Raw genomic sequence first — 17510 nt, 5'->3', positions numbered from 1 at the left:
TCCCTCTCTCTACTTGTGCCATCTAAATCTATAAATCCCTCCATCTCTCCTTATTTCTATCTCTATATCACCCCCTAAACTCTCACTCTCTCTCTCCCTTTATTTTTCTCTTCTCCCCTCTCCCCCCTCCATCTATATCTTTATCTCCCTTTATCTCTTGATATCATCCCCCAAATATACACACACTCTCTCTTCACGATTATCTATCTCTCTCTCCCTATGTCTTCCTTTACCTCTCTCTCTCCTTCTCTCTCTCTTCTCTCCCACTGTCATCTCTCCCTCAATCTCTCTCTATCTCTCCCTTTTCACTCCCCCCTCTCTATATCTCCACCTTTCTCTCTCTATGTATTTATTATTCCTCGCTTTCTCTCCCCATCCAACTCCATCTCTCTCTCCCTCCCTCTCAAGTCCTTTCTCTCTTCTTTCCTCTTTCTCCCTTTCTCTCCCATCTCCCTTTGTCTCTCCTCGTCATTACTCTCTCTCTCTCTCATCACCCTCCAACTCTATCACTATCTCCCCCTCCAACTCCTCTCTCTCCCTCCCTCTCTCCTTCTCTCTCTCTCTCGTCCTCTCTCTACTCCTTCCTCTCTCTCACACCTCCCTTTCTCTCTCCCCCCATCACTCACACACTCTCTCTTCGCCCTCTAGCTTTGTCACTATCTCCCTTGCTCTCTCCTTCTCTATGCAAGAGCATTAGAGCTTCCAAGCCATTAAGACTTCAATGTGAAAAGGATTCAAAATGGCTCATGGTTTTTGAGAATAATTTATATTCTTCTATGTAAATAAATTATATTTTCCAAGCTGGTATATTTTATGAGTTTTAGAACTAGATGATTCATAGTTTTAAAAAAACTATTGATAAGTGAGATTTTATCCATAAGGCAAAAGAAAATCTACCATGAAAAACATGAGAGATTCTAGGGATAGATTGAGTGATTTTAGAATTTAGAAAAATATGATTTATGGAGAGATTTATGGATGATTTATGGAGTGATTTTTAGGATTTAGGAAAATTTGATTTATGGGTGATTTATGGAGTGCTTTTAGGATTTAGAAAAGCTATTTCATTTCTTAATTCTACTTATTGTAAGCCTACAGATAATGAGAGAATGGTCAAATGCATGTAGAATCGGGTCATGGAGAGTGAATGGAGAGAAACAAGTGTTTGTGAATATTTGTATGTACATGATTTGTTGAATGAAAGTGATTGAAAACATCCTTATGCTCATGAATGATTACAAGTTTATGCATGTACAATTTTCGTTTGTTTAAAAGAAATGCAGATTTGTAGAGGCTCTGTGTATGAATCTTCGTATTATTGTGTGTTATATTTTATATGCTTTGAGATGTGGTGAATAATAGTTAATTGAGTAAATAACAAAATATGTGCATGTAATATATATTGAGAAGCTAAACTTTGCAGGAAAAATTCAATTTTTCCTGCATCAAGTGGTATCACAACCTATACGCTCTTTCGAGATTAGAGATGACTAAAAAATTATTGAAGGAGACAATATGTTTTTTAGAGGGGTTATTTTGAAAAAGTATAGATCATGTGTGCTCTTGGAGTGAATCAAAGGAAGTCTCTTAAAGATAAGATCTTGTCACAAATCTTATAAAAATGTATATGATGTTTTTATATTAATTTTGGTCATAAAGATTTTTTGTTTGCAAGTATTAGAGAAGGAAAGTTTTAAGTTGTAGATAAAAACCATTACAACAAGTGAAGTTGTGACAAAGGAAGAGGGAGCATGCAAAGCTCTCAAGTGAAGGAATTTGTGACAGAACCCAATGGAAAATTAAATTTTTGAAATGAGGACAACATAAGTTATCTAAAGAGAAGGTGAGCAGGTGAAATTGCAACATCCTAACAACTTTTGAAGTTGAGGAGCAGATGTGCTATGAAAGGAGGAGAAAGTTCTATTGCAGAGAACCAAGAGAAGGACAACTTCCAACAAGCATAAGTTGGGTAGAAGTTTCCAACGGTAGTTCCACAATGAGTGTGGGTAGAATTGATAAGGAAGAAGAGAAGAGAGGAGTTACCAAGAGGAGAAATTGGTACCATGAGAAGTAGCAGACTTGTTACAAGATGGAGAAGGCTTGTTGCAGCTCACAAGTTAACAAGGAGCATTCATAAAAGGAAAAGGTAAAGATGGATATTGATAGTCATATAGTGGATTCAAAGAGAAGTCATAATCAGATGAAAAGAGGTGGCAGGATAGTTGGCATGAAGAAAATGAGTATTGAGGAATTCGAGAGAGAAATGGTTGAATTGAAAGCACATCTTAGTGTACTAGTGGAGTTTCTACATGAATATGAGGAAGACTAGATATATGGTTGGACAATGAAGAAGAAGAATAAGGTGAGATGGAATTCGTTGAAAATAAAGCTAAGGAAAAGGCTGTATCTCTGATTGAAGGAAGAACTCAAAATGGTTGAATATGAAATGTATGTTTTTGAACAAGGATTATTTCTTGATGAATATGAAGTAAGAGATGTTGAGGAAGAATTTATTCATAGTTTGATGAACTGTTTAACTAGTTCAATTCAACATGGATATGTGGCGGTTGAGGCATCAGATGAGAAGCCTCATATTTTTAAATATAACACTTTGTGTATACTTGCAGGTATGATTAATGATGACCAACAATTAGATGATGTGCTTATGCAAGTTAATGAAGAAATTAAGATGTTGGAAAATATGGACGAGATCGAAGAGTTTTATCTTAAGAACGTGTTCACAAATGTTCGAGATGGACAATTATTGGAAGCTTTGTTTAAAGGAAATGAAAATTCACAGAGGCTTTGTGTATGACTCTTTGTATTATTGTGTGTGTTATTTTAAATTCTTTGAGATGTGGTGAATAATAGTTAATTGAGAAAATAACGGAATCTGTGCATGTAATCCAGAGTGAGAAGTTGAACTTTATAGGGAAAACTCAAATTTTCCTGCATCATTCTCTCCCCCCTCCTCTGTGCCTCCTTCTCTCTCTCTCTTCCCCTTCTGTCCCTCTCCCTCTCTCTTCTCCTTCTCCCTGTTCCTTCCTTATCTTCTCTCTCCCTAACTCTCTCTCCATCTCTCCCTTGTCTCTCCCTCTCTCTCTCCACCTCTATATCTCTATATTTTTTGTTCTTCCCTCTCTCTCTCCCCCTCCAACCCCATCTCTTTCTCTCCCTCCCTCTCTCTTTCTCTCCCTCTCTCTCTCTCTCTCCTCCGCCTCCTCCTCCTCATCTCTCTCTCTCTCTCTCTCTCTCTCTCTCTATGTCTATCTCTTTTTCACTCTCTCCCCCCCTCGATCCATATGATTGAGAATTGACACTTTAAGTAATCAATAATATATGTATTATCTAATATAATTTAATACTTATAATGGAGATGATTATTATTATAATATATTGGAATAATAATAATCATTATTATTTATTATTATACCAATAATAATTTATAAACAAATAAGCAGTTAAAAAAACAATAATATGTTAACTTTACATTATAGAGAGACCAATTTCTTTTGATAAAATTGGTACCTCTCTGTCTTACATTTTACGTTACATTTTATAAAAAATTATAAGACTTCCTAATTCTATTTATTTAACTCTATAATGTGATACCATCCATTTAAATTTAAAAAGTAAATAGTAAAATAACTAATAATTTGGATCAATTTTAAAAAGTATATTTTCTTAATAAAAAGCTACATAATGATTTGGATTTATAGATAGCACCATTGTATACTAGTTTCATTATGGGGATGCAGTTAATGGCATATTTCAAAACATAATTTCCTCTAACAAAAATGGAGTATACATTTGGTCGATCACACCCTAAAATGAGTTTAAAAATTAAATTTTTAACTCTAACAAGGATTTTCATCCTCTACATATGACTTGAATATATCTTGGCAATCATTATCATGTATAATTAGTTCCCATCATAACTCTCATAATTTTTTGATTCTTATATTCTAAGGTCTCAACGTAGATGAAGAAAGTAGGTTCAACTATGTTAAAAATGATTCTTTTTAGTTTTTTTGATGAGAGGGTGTTTGGTTGCTAAAAAGTAGATTGTTTAAGGTTTTCAACAATTGAACAAAATTGTTTCAATAGAATGAAATTCAAGGAAGGAGTATAAGTAGAAGTGGGCTTATAAGTATAAAGCATAGTATAAGTTTCAATCAGAATGCCTTGGGTTATGCAGTATTCAAAAAATAAATAACATGTTCTTGTACAAAGGCAACTCGTTTTGGCTTCAGAGAAAAATGTTGAGTCTCTAGATTTATACCTCATGATAAAGCTACATATAATTTGGATGGATAGCTATCACCATTCTATACTATTATTATTATTATTGGGATGTAGCCCTATGACTGAAATCCAAAACCTGGTAATTAAAACTAGAAATTGATTATTGTTAAATTAAACTTGAAATCTGGTAATTAAAACCTAAAATCTAAACCTAGCTTACCTTGGCATTAACAAAATCAAGTACCTTGTATAACAAAATTCATGCACTTGGTAACAAAATCATAATACCTCGTATATTTTTTTATCCATACACTTGATAACCAAATAGAATACCTAGTATACTTTGTTATTAAATTGATACAATGAAATTTGAACCAAACAGGTGGTGATTGTTGTATATATATGTTTCTTGTTAACAAATTAATTGAGGTGACATATTCAATATTAACCAGCATATATATTTTTCCATTTTTTGATGTAACATTATGTGACAACATCTCCCTCATATACTGGGTGGTAGAGAAAGTTTGTAACACCCTCCTCCCACATCTACCCAAGTAACCGACCAATCAAGGTAAACATGTGACGAAGAGTTACTACTAGAATCGAAAGAAAGGTTGTTTCACCATGCGAGAAATAAGTACCCATTAACCCATCTCTATGAGAGGTTGCATGGAATTTATTGATTTGAGGTTGAGCGCCTTACTTGCTAGCTCTATTTTGATTAATGCAGGCGGGGTTTAGTACATGAATGCATTGTCTTATTTCGTCAGAATGCCATTTCCGGAAGTTGCTCTAAGCCGGTATGCCCTCATTTATAATCAATCTCTACATCAATACATATCTATACATAGGATACTTGATATATACGTGATACTTGCATCTTATCTAGGTTTTCACAATGGAGCTTACTGTATGTAAGGCAGTATCTTAAGGCTTGTTTCCATGGAACTCAATAATGGACAAAGCAGCTTGTCTCTAAAGGCTTAAGGGGAAATGGACTAAAGCTTTCCACTCTCAAAGTAAGGCTGGATATGATTCAACTCCCTATGTATCAGTTAAGGAAGTGGAACTAATGAAACACAAACAACCTAACCTTCTACACCTACAACAGAACCCCCAGGAGCCATCCATCCCATCCAGGTGACTAGCCCATGAGATAAACTGACATTTTGTTGCATTAAAGCCTCAGTCGCTCCCTTGGCATGGGCATGCACATGACCGAGACCCTCCAGTCGCCCCCACAACAAGGCATGCGTGCGACTGGGGAATTTTTTGGGTATTTCTATGCCAACGACCTTGGAATTTGTGCCACTTTTTTAGGGCTAGGACTCAGGCCATTCCCTAAAACTCCATGAAACTTCCAAAAATCAAAAGTAGCATCAAAACAATGATACAAATGCAAATACTTGAAGAAGGACTTGACTTGATCCCTACTATCCATGATAGGAATTTCGTCAAACATGTCACAAATATGTATTCTACAGGTTTAAACAACATATCTGAGCATAGTGGTGTCATACTTATCTGAGAATCACTAAGAATCATTGTTGCCTCATCATAATAATTGCATTACCATCTATTAAGCCATATATTCATTGTGCATTCAGTGATTAACCAAAACATGATGAGGAGCCATACATTTTCACTATCATAAAACTCACTCTAACCATCATATAACCAACAGAAATATCAAGGATATAATAGCCATATAAGCCACATATCAACACGTATATTTACCCTTAAAATACCAAGGAGAAAGAGAGATCTTATTAATGATTTCATAAGCCGACCAGGTATGGGACTTCCATGAACCACCTGACCATAGACTAGGCTGAAACAAATCTTTCTTTCAGCTAGTCAACCCTGTGCCATATTCCAAGCATGAATGTGAGATCTCATAAAACACATCAATCAAAACCAAACTAGGGTTTCCAGAGGCCATACCACCTCAACCCTCAACCAGTGACTCCAACTCATGGTCGGACATCACTAACCATCACTAGATTGGTATCTACCTAAGTTTTCCAGGGCTCTAAAGCATTTGTTCCAACCAGGACTTCCAAGACTAGTAACTCAACCCATAGTTGTCGTCGCGCTTCTAGAGCATTTGTACAACCAGGGCTTCTAGGACTAATAACTCAACTCATCAAGGGCTTCTAGAGCGTTTGTCCAACCAAGGCTTCTAGGACTAGTAACTCAACCTAAGTTGTTATAAGGCTTCCAGAGCGTTTTTCCAACCAAGGTTTCCAGGAACTAATAACTCAACCCACAACTAAAGGAATAAGAAAACCAACTAGAAAACAAAAGTAAAACCCATAACACCATGGGCATCTAGGAAATGACAAGACTAGGCAAAACAATTGTCAATCCAGGGAATCCTCCATGCCAATGACAGATCATAACCAAATAACCACACAATGTTGCCATGCATGCCAAAACTAGCAAGGAAATCATAGATGTAACTCGGTACCTACAAGAAAAATCTGTTGTAGCTTCTGATCCCGATGTCCTCTTGCACTTTCCTTCTTTTCCTTTTCCTTCTTGCTCCAAATCCCAAGTATGCCACACTCGTCCAAGAGTGCTCCAAAAAAACTCTTAAGTGTCCAAGAGTATGAGAGAGAGGGAAAAAAATGAGAGCTTCAAAACTAAACTGATCAAAATCCCAACACTGACAAAAGCCATGTACTGATCCTCATAAGCCTTTTTATTAATGAGGCCTCTAATTTATCCATTTTCCATTATTTTTCCTTCATTTTCGTCTTCACATGCAATCTGTGACCTTTCACCTTCCGTTTCTCTTAATTTCCATTATTTTCAGAAATAAAATGGAAATTAATGCCTCATGCCTTTCCAAAGCCTTTGTCATTTCCTTTTCCAATTTCCTTAGCCCTTCATTAATCACAAGCGATCCCTGTCACTTTGTTTCTACCCAACATTCAACTTGGAATACGTGTCCCATGACCAAGGTCTTATTTTTCCTTTATTAACTTTATTACATGGATTTTCATTAGGGTTGTTACAAAACCCTCCCCCTTGGGGGAACATTGTCCTCGGTGTTCAACGAAACCTACAATCCACAAAACTATTGTAAGCAAAAAATATTTCCCATGGAGATTTATAACTCATCTCATTGCAGTATTTACAATGATCAATCTGTTGAAAACAAACCATCATGAAAATATAACAATATGACAACCATAATGACATGCCACCCATACCACTTATTGGATATTGATAACACAACTCATGGCGGTATTCACATCCATATACATATATACATACACCAAAACATATGCCAAAAATTCGTTGAACCAGTGAATAGAGAAGGATACATAGCTTACATCTGATCCACCATCTCCCATGTAGCTTCATCAAGCCCAAAGTGCTTCCACTAACTTGCTTGGTTTCTCGGTTCTGGAGCATGAGCATCTTTCTCTGCAAAATGCACTGAGGTTCTGACTGGAATTCTCCATTTGGATCCACCTGCAATACAAACTAGTCAATTATATGATCAACATCTTTAACATATTACTTAAGCAATGACACATGGAAACCATCATGGACTTTCATTATCGAAGGCAGTGCAAGTCGATAGGCTATTGGTCCAATCCTTTCAAGGATCCTGAAAGTTCCACAAAACCGAAGTGCCAACTTGGCACATAATCCAATCCTCTAGGAGCTCTTCCTGGGCTTGATGCATAAGTACATATGTTCCCCAACTTGAAACTCCTTAAGAAATCTGTTATGGTCTGCATAACTATTCTGTCTATCTTGTGTTTCCTTTATATTCTTCTTGATTACCTACATTTCCTATTCCATTTCTTCCAACATATCTGGTCCAATCAACACCCGGTTCACTAGATCACTCCAACTTATGGGAATATAACAACTCTTCCCATACAATGCCTCAAATAGACTCATCCTCAAAGATTCTTAATACCCATTGTTGTAAACGAACTCTACCAGTGGAAGATACTCTTCCCACTTTCGATGTTGATGCATCACATACATCCTCAACATATCCTCCAATATATTTTTGACCCTCTTTGTTTGTCCATCTTTCTGTGGATGACAAGATGTGTTGAAGGCAAACTCTATATCCAAACCTGTAAATAACTCTTTCAAGAACCTAGAAGTATCTGTATTGAATACATCATTCAACCTCATTATATCCCTATTGAATACATGTTCCACATCATTAGCTAAATAAGTAGACTTCACTGGAAGGAAGTGCACTACCTTAGTCAACCTGTCCACAACAACCATGATAGAATCATGTTGTCTAACTGTCCTTTGTAAACCTGTAATGAAGTCCATGGAAATGACCTCCCACTTCCACTCTGGAATTGGAATAGACTGAAGTAATCCACCTGGATGCTTACACTCTTCTTTTACCTGTTGACAATCCAAGCATCTAGCCACAAACTCTGCCACCTCTTTCTTCAAGTCCGGCCAATAATAGAACTTCTTCACTATCGTCAATGTCTTCTGATATCCCAGGTGACCTGAATACAATTTCACATGAAACTCTCTCAAGATAAGATTCTTGAGCTCGTTGTCATCTGGAACATATATCTTATCCCTAAATTTGACCAAGCCACTTGCCTTAAGACAATAGTCCACATCATGTGCACTTGAATCTGCACCTGTACTTGTACCTGTACCATGTTGTAACATGTGCCTAGGCTCCATGTACCTATTATCCAGCTGACCTACCTGTAAGATTTGAGCCTGTAAATCTGTCCTATAAGAACTCATAGATGCTATGTGGTTTACCTGTATCTGCCTTCTAAGAGCATATGCAACCCATTTCTATTTACCTTAATGACTTGATCTCAAAGTTGAACTCGTTGATCGTGTCCAACCATCTAGCTTTCATGACATTCAAATTCAATTGATCGAATAGATACCTCAATCCACTGTGATCGCTCATTAGTACAAATCTCCTGCCAAGAATATAGTGCCTTCACATCTTTAATGCATGGATGATCGCTACCAACTCAAGATCATATGTCAGATAATTCTACTCGTGCTTATTTAGTTTCCATGATTCATAACATACTTCCTATCCTTCCTCCATAAGAACTCCACCAAGTCCTCTCTTGCAAGCATCTATGCATATCACAAACTCTTTTTCTAGATCTGCAATCTTTAGCACTGGAGCATTTGTCAACAACTGTTTCAACTGATCAAAACTTGTTGCACATTCTTCTGCCCATTCAAACTTCTTACCTTTTCATTGCAATGACGTGATAGGATATGCAATGTGAGATAAGTTCTTGATGAACCTCTTGTAGTAACCTATTAACCCCATAAATTATCTTACCTCATCCACATTCCTAGGAGCTAAACATTCCATGAAAACCCTTATCTTCTCTGGATCTACCGCTATGCCTTCCTTGGAAACAACATGTCCCAAGTAATGTACCTCTGTCTGAAAGAAACTTCTTTTCTAAGCTTAACATAAAACTGAGGCTCTCTTAGCAATCTCAACACCAATGCTAAATTTTCGACATGTTCTTCCTCATTTTTAGAATATATCAAGATGTCATCAATGAAAACAATAACAAACTTGTTATCAAGCACATAAAATTAGCCGGAGCATTAGTCAAGCAAAATGGAACTACAACAAATGCATAATGTATGTACCTGGTCCGGAAAGTTGTCTTGTGAATGTCATCTTTTTTAATGCGTACTTGATGATATCCTGATCTCAGATCAATCTCCGAGAACATTGTTGCTCCCTTGAACTGATAGAAAAAATCATCAATCCTCGACAATGAATACATGTTCTTAATGGTAACCTTGTTCAACTACCTCTAATCAATACAAAATCTGAAAGTACCATCCTTCTTCTTCACAAATAATATCGGTGTGCCCCATAGTGCTACACTTGGCCTAATGTATCCCTTTTCAAGCATTTCCTTCAATTGCAGCTTCAACTCTACCAACTCTAGTGTGCTCATCATGTATGGTGTTGTTGATGTTGGTGCTTCCCCTAGTACCAACTCAATAGAAAAATCCACTTCCCTATGAGGTGGTAACTCTAAAATATCTGCGAGAAATACATCCTGAAATTATTGTAAAACTGAGTACCTTCTCAAAACATCTGCATCTCAACTTCCTTACCTTTGTCACTAGAAATATGTACCACAAATAACACACACCCTTTCCCGTGACTACGCTTCGGTTGCATAGCTATAACCATTCTAATTGATGTTGTCTTCTTCTTACCTTGCAAGACTCTCTATTCTCCATTGTCATCCAAGCACTCAATAACTTTGTCATAATAGTCCACCTTGGTCCTATGGAGATACAACCAGTCCATACCCAAAAGCATGTTATACGAACACAACAACAATACATTCAAATGTGTTGATGTAGACATACCATTCAACTAAAATGCACAAGCTCTTACCTAATGATGAAATCACTTCTTTGTACCTATAGCCAATTGTATGAACCAAGATTTTGCATGTCCTTCTTTATTCAAACCACACGTATCCACAAAGTGAGGATTAACATAGTTATAATTAGATCCAAGGTCAATCAAAATAGAAATAACTTGGTCACAAAGCTTATCGCCCATTTCGATAATAGACGCCTTGTGATTTGCCTGCTTGTTATCCAATGCTGCATAGCTCTGAGGAATACTTTGTCCAACATCCCCTACTGTTTGTGCTTTCTGAGCACTATAGATTTGCGGTCTACCACCCTGATGTTGTGGAAAATCTCTCCTGCAATGATCTTTGCCACACGTCCAACATTGTATAGGCTTCCAACCTGCACCCTTATTTTTCTCCTCGAGATGAAATCCTTGCCCTTTTTCAAATGCATTGAACTTCTTGTGTGTTGTTGCATTCGATTTGTTACCTGTGTCCTGAGGCCTTGCTCGCTTCTTATCAAATTTCCATTTATTCTTATGATTACCTTTCCATCCCTGGTTAGTCTCAAATCTGTGCTTTGATTGCTCATAATAATTCTTTAGCTTCCAGATGGCCTCCTCCAATGATATAGGCTCATCAAACTCATTCTTCTCTTTGAAAGCTATTGGTAACCCATTGATGAATCTATGAATCTTGGCCTTCTCCTCCTTGAGGTAAGGTGCATATCTCAATAACTCCAGAAATATGCTAGTGTACTCCTCATCGATCATAGAGCCCATCTTTAGCTCATAAAAATATTTTTCCCTGTCATCATAGTACCTCTCCGATAGATACTTCTTCTTGAATAGTCTCTTGAATTCAATCCAAGTAAACTCCTCCTCATAAATATCTTTGACGTTCTTTACATCTTCCCACCAGATATCTGCTTTACCTTTAAGACTAAATGTAGCTATTATGGCCTTCATGTTCTCTGAGTAATCATGCAATCTGAAGAACTTATTCATTCCAAGAAACCATGCTTATGCATCCTATGTTTTCTTCATTTCCCCATCGAATGTAGGTGGCTTTTCTTTCTTGAACTCATCCAGAAAATATCCCCTATCACTCCTCCTGTAAGGATGATAACGATGATGACCATGATACATGTTAGAACCAGAACTAGAATAGCACCTATGTCCATCACCTCTCCTATATGGATTATCCATGAACCTGCCATCTCTAATCATGTCATCTCTATCTAACCTATACCCACTAGGATACCTACTGCCATATGCCCCATTAGTTATGTCCTCCTATCCATGGTTGATCTGAAGTGGTCCCCATCTTTGCAATCTTGACAAACTTCGAAGGATTACTGCATTAACCTCAGCTTGTTTTTCCCATCCCTGCATAATTTTGTCATTATCTTCTTTATAACTTCTTATCTCTTCCTTCAAACTTCTCAATGTGTCTGCTAAGTCAAAAGAATGACCAACACCACACTGCTCATCTAATCCATAGGGATAGTCTCAGGAACTGTAGTCTACCATATTGCTAGTCATCTTTGCCATTTCTCTTCCTGCAAGCTATATCATGTCAGTTAAACAAAAATATAAATAAACCAATGTACCTCAGTGTAGTTCAGGGAAGGATATCTCATCTGCAAGACCAACTAGATTAGTGCCATATATATATATATATATATATATATATATATATATATATATATATATATATATATATATATATATATATATATATATATATATCAACATTTATTCATCATTTCAATCATTATCCAGTCATCAATGCATGACCATACCAACCACATGCTATGACCTCATGCATGAAAACTACAACCACATCAATGTATGCATAACGATATATAAGCACTGACATGCATAACCAATGCATAACCGACATACACTCATGACAACCACATACAATCACAACACCATCAACTTCCACATGGCGACATCATTACAACCATACCCAACAACATGCATATGCCAAAAGCACATAGACCACAAGCATAATGAACACATACATGCAACTGAAATGAATGCATGACAAACACACTACCCATCTAGTACAAAGGGTGAATCATTCTGTGATACCACTTTGTAACACCCTCCTCCCACATCTGCCCAAGTAACCAGCCAACCAGGGTAAACATGTGATGAATCGTTACTATGATATGATTCAAATCCCTATGTATCAGTTAAGGAAGTGGAATCGACAAAAAACAAACAACTTGACCTTCTACACCTACAACAGAACCCCTAAGAGCCATCCATCCCATCCAGGTGACTATCCCCTAAGACAAATTGACATTTTGCTGCATTAAAGCCTTAGTCGCTCCATTGACATGTGCATGCATGCGGCTGGGACCCTCCAATTGCTCTCACATCAAGGCATGCATTCGACTAGGGACTTTTCTGGGTAGTTCTATGCCAATGACTCTAGATTTTGTGCCACTTTTTTAGGGCCAAGACTCATGTTACTGCCCATAACTCTATGAAACTTCCAGAAATGAAAAGTAACTTAAAAAAATGATACAAATGCAAATACTTGAACGAGGACTTGACTAGACCCCTATTAGCCATGACATGAATTTCGTCAAACATGTCACAAATATGCATCTACAGGTTTAAACAACAGATCTGAGTATAAGGGTCTCATACTTATCTGTGAATCACTAAGAAACTTTATTTCCTCATCACAATAACTGCATTACCATTTATTAAGTGATATATTCATTGTACATTCAGTGATTAACCCAAACATGATGAGAGCCATACATTTCATTGTCATAAAACTCACTCATAACCAACATATAACCAACAAAAATATCAAGGATATAACAACCATATAAGCCACATATAAACAAGTATATTTACCCATAAATACCAAGGAGAAATAGAGCTCTTATTGGTGATTGCATAATCCGACTAGGTATGGGACTTCCATGAACCACTCGATCATAGACTATGCTAAACCAAATCTTTTTTTTAGCAAGTCACCCCTGTGCCATATTCCAAACATGAATGTGGGGATCTCATAAAACACATCAATCAAAACCAAACCATGGATTTCAGAAGCCATACCACCTCAACCCTCAACCAGTGATTCCACCTCACGGTGGGACATCACTAACCATTACTAGATTGGTTTCTACCCAAGTTGTCCAAGGCTCTAGAGCATTTGCTCCAACTATAGATTCTAGGACTAGTAACTCAACCCACAACTGTTGCTAATCTTCCAGAGATTTTATCCAACTAGGGCTTCCAGCACTAGTAACTCAACCCACAAAGGGCTTCTAGAGCATTTATCCAACCAAGGCTTCCAAGACTAGTAACTCAACCCAAGTTGTTACAACGATTCCAGAGCGTTTGTCCAACCAAGGCTTCCAGGAATTGATAACTCAACCCATAGCCAAAGGAACATGACAACCAACCAGAAAACAAATGTAAAACCCACAACACCATGCCTATCTAGGAAATGGAAAGGCTAGGCAAAACCACTGTCATTCCAGGAAATCCTCCATGCTAATGACAAATCATAACCAAATAATGACATGCATATCCCATGCATGCCAAAACTAGCGAGGAAATCATACAAGAAACTCGGTACCTGCAAGCAAAATCTATTGTAGTTGCTAATCCTGATGTTCTCTTGCACTTTCCTTTTTTTCCTTTGCTTTTTTGCTCTAAATCCCAAGTATGCCACACTCCTCCAAGAATGCTCCAAGAAAACTCTTAGTGTCCAAGAGTATGAGAAAGAGAAAAAAATGGAAGCTCCAAAATTTAATCAAAAGCCTAACATTGAAAAAAGGCATAAACTCATCATCGGAAGACTTTTTGTTAATGAGGCCTCTAATTTCTTCATTTTCCATTATTTTTCCTTTGTTTTCCTCACATGCAACCAGTGACCTTTCACCTTCCTTTTCTCCTAATTTCCATTATTTTCATAAATAAAATGTCAATTAATGCCTCGTGCCTTTCCAAAGACTTTGTCAATGCCTTTGCCAATTTCCTTAGCCATTCATTAATTAATCACAAATGATTCCCATCACTATGTTTCTTCCCAACATTCAACTTGAAATACGTGTCCCATGACCAAGGTTTTATTTTACCTTTATTAAATTTATTACATGGATTTTGAACAAAGTTGTTACAAAGTCTTGGTGCAATCAATTCTTTATCAATTTCATAATAATAAAAACATTTATAAGATAAGAAACCTAGATACATGTTAGCCCCATATGTATCAAACATCAAGAAGGATCAAATCTCCTGAGGTGCAAGCCTCTTTTTTAAGTGAAAAACTTGAGGAAAGTTTTGCAGGTCGAGAAATTTGATCCCTCTCGATGCTTGATAGATCTGGAGTTAACATGGATCTAGATTTTTTTCAGTCATGTGCGAAGATGGAGAATTTGTTGAACATATAATTATTCTAATAATTTCAAATACACTAAATATGTCTAAGATTAATCTAGTCATTTTAATTTTAAATTTGTGCAGTTACCTCAGTTTGTTGAGATGATAGACATTGTTAATAACTTGAATGATGAAAGACGATAAAATAAATATTTTGAATGCAAAGTGACATTGTAATAGTTGAACAATGGAAAAAGTGAATAATAAAAATGTAGTCAATTACAATTAGCCTTCATTATGATCAATCTCAAACTATTTTCTTCTACTATTACTATTGGGACATCGTTTCATATGGATCTAATGAGAAAGGTGGTTGAAATCATAGATCGTTCAAATATTTAACTCAAGCTATTGCAATAAACATCATACATTTTATCTCTTTCTCTCCAATATTAATAGTAGCTTTATCCAAAGTCAATCATTGTGACTTATGGAGTGTTAAACCAGGTAAGTTTCAATGGTAGTTGTTTTCTATTACCTCCTATGGATGCAAAGTGACTAAAAATATTGAATGATGAAAAATGGGAATAATAAGAATGTAGTCAACTACAAATAGTTTAAAGTTTCAAGAAGCAAACATTTCAATGCAATCAATGCACATTATTAATTTAATTACTTTGAAATTAATGTATATTATACATCTAATCATATAAAATAAAAAATCAACATTTACACCCAAAATATAATTTTTTTAATATAATAAAAATAAAAATATATAATTTTTTCACAACAAAAAAACAAAATGTAAATACTGAGAAAACTGAAAAACCTTTAATATGTTAAATTGTAAAGTATAATATATAAGAAAAGAAATTTAATATTTCTAAATTTCTTTAAATTTTTTTAATTCACTCACTCTCTTATTATAGAGATACACAATATAACGTTTAATAATATTTCAATACAATTTTATTGAGAATAATAGTTACTCAAAATAATAATTTGAAAACACATTTTATAATTTAAATATCTTATTATGCATTATTCCATTACTTTAGGCATTATTTCAAATTAATTAAAACTTTAATTTAAATATAAGAAAACACATTTTACTTTTGATTTAAATATGAGAAAACACATTTTATAATTTAAATGTCTTATTATTCATTATTCCATATCTTATTATGCATTATTCCATTACTTTAGGCATTATTTCAAATTAATTAAAACTTTAATTTAAATATAAGAAAACACATTTTACTTTTGATTTAAATATGAGAAAACACATTTTATAATTTAAATGTCTTATTATTCATTATTCCATTACTTTAGGCATTCTTTGAAATTAATTAAAACTTTGATTCAAATATAGCCCAAGTCCTTGACTCTCTTCTCTTCACCCTTGATCTCATTTCCATTGGGACATTTCCCCAACAAAGATTCTTATATATTATTGTTAATTTGAAGGCTCACTTCGGCACCTTTAAATCTATGATCCACTATCATCTTTGTTGAGTGCAAAAGATTTATATTGAGGAATTTTAGCAGATAACATTTTTGTATTATGAACAGTTTTTTAATAATGTAATGTAATTAATTTACAATGCTTTAAATGGTCAATTGAGAGGTGGTGAATAAGATGGCATGAAACACTTTAAGGAGTATTACATGGTAGAATGTTCACGTCGTGCGTTAAGGGGGAACCATCTCATTAGGCTTGATTGTTATGTGGTACACCATTCCATTCTTTTCATATGGTAGAATGTCTACGTCGTGATTTAAGGGGAGCCATTTCATTAAAAATTTTGGGGGATTTTTCAGGTCTAATTTTTATAAAAATTAGTAAGAATTCATTGAAATTACAAGTTTGATAGGTAATCTTTCCACAATAGAAGTGCCTTATACGTTTTTTAAAGTGCTAAATCCAAATTTTTTAAGGCGCTGAATCCATATATACAATAAAAAAAACTAATTTAAATAACATAAATCAAAATTTCACCATAAATATTTTCACCATATTCCAATTCCACAACCAAAATTTTTTAAAAATCACACTAAAAACCATTAAAAAAAACTAATTTGTTTTGGAGCATGTTCTTCAAAGGTGGGTCGTTATTTTGGCCTTGATTCACACGCAGGTTTCCAAAGTATAGAACTACGTAAAGTATAAAAGGGTCATTTAAAAGGAGGTGTCATAAATTTAAGAACTTTGTTCCCATTTCTTTTTATTAAAATGTAATCTTTCCATTAATGGCTTGACCAGCTTTGGCTTATTATGACTGGATTGCATTTTCCTTTCTAAAATTTACTTATATTTTAAATTAAATGTATAACTTAGCTCAACACGATCTAAATTACGTTTAGATAATCATACGTACACATTCAATCATAGCTTTAAAACAATGAATCCATTATTGTACGTGGCCTTGGAATAATAAAATTTTAAAAATGTGAAACCTACAAACAAGCAAAAAAAAATAACAAGGGCAGCTGCGAGGCAGCGAGTCCCTGCATGAAG

The sequence above is a fragment of the Pinus tabuliformis genome, chromosome 5_2 (assembly GCF_031772625.1).
Source record: "Pinus tabuliformis cultivar Carrire ecotype Pingquan chromosome 5_2, CPIR1, whole genome shotgun sequence".
Taxonomy (NCBI): domain Eukaryota; kingdom Viridiplantae; phylum Streptophyta; class Pinopsida; order Pinales; family Pinaceae; genus Pinus; species Pinus tabuliformis.
The sequence above is the reverse complement of the archived record's forward strand: the minus strand, read 5'-3'. Positions refer to the sequence as shown.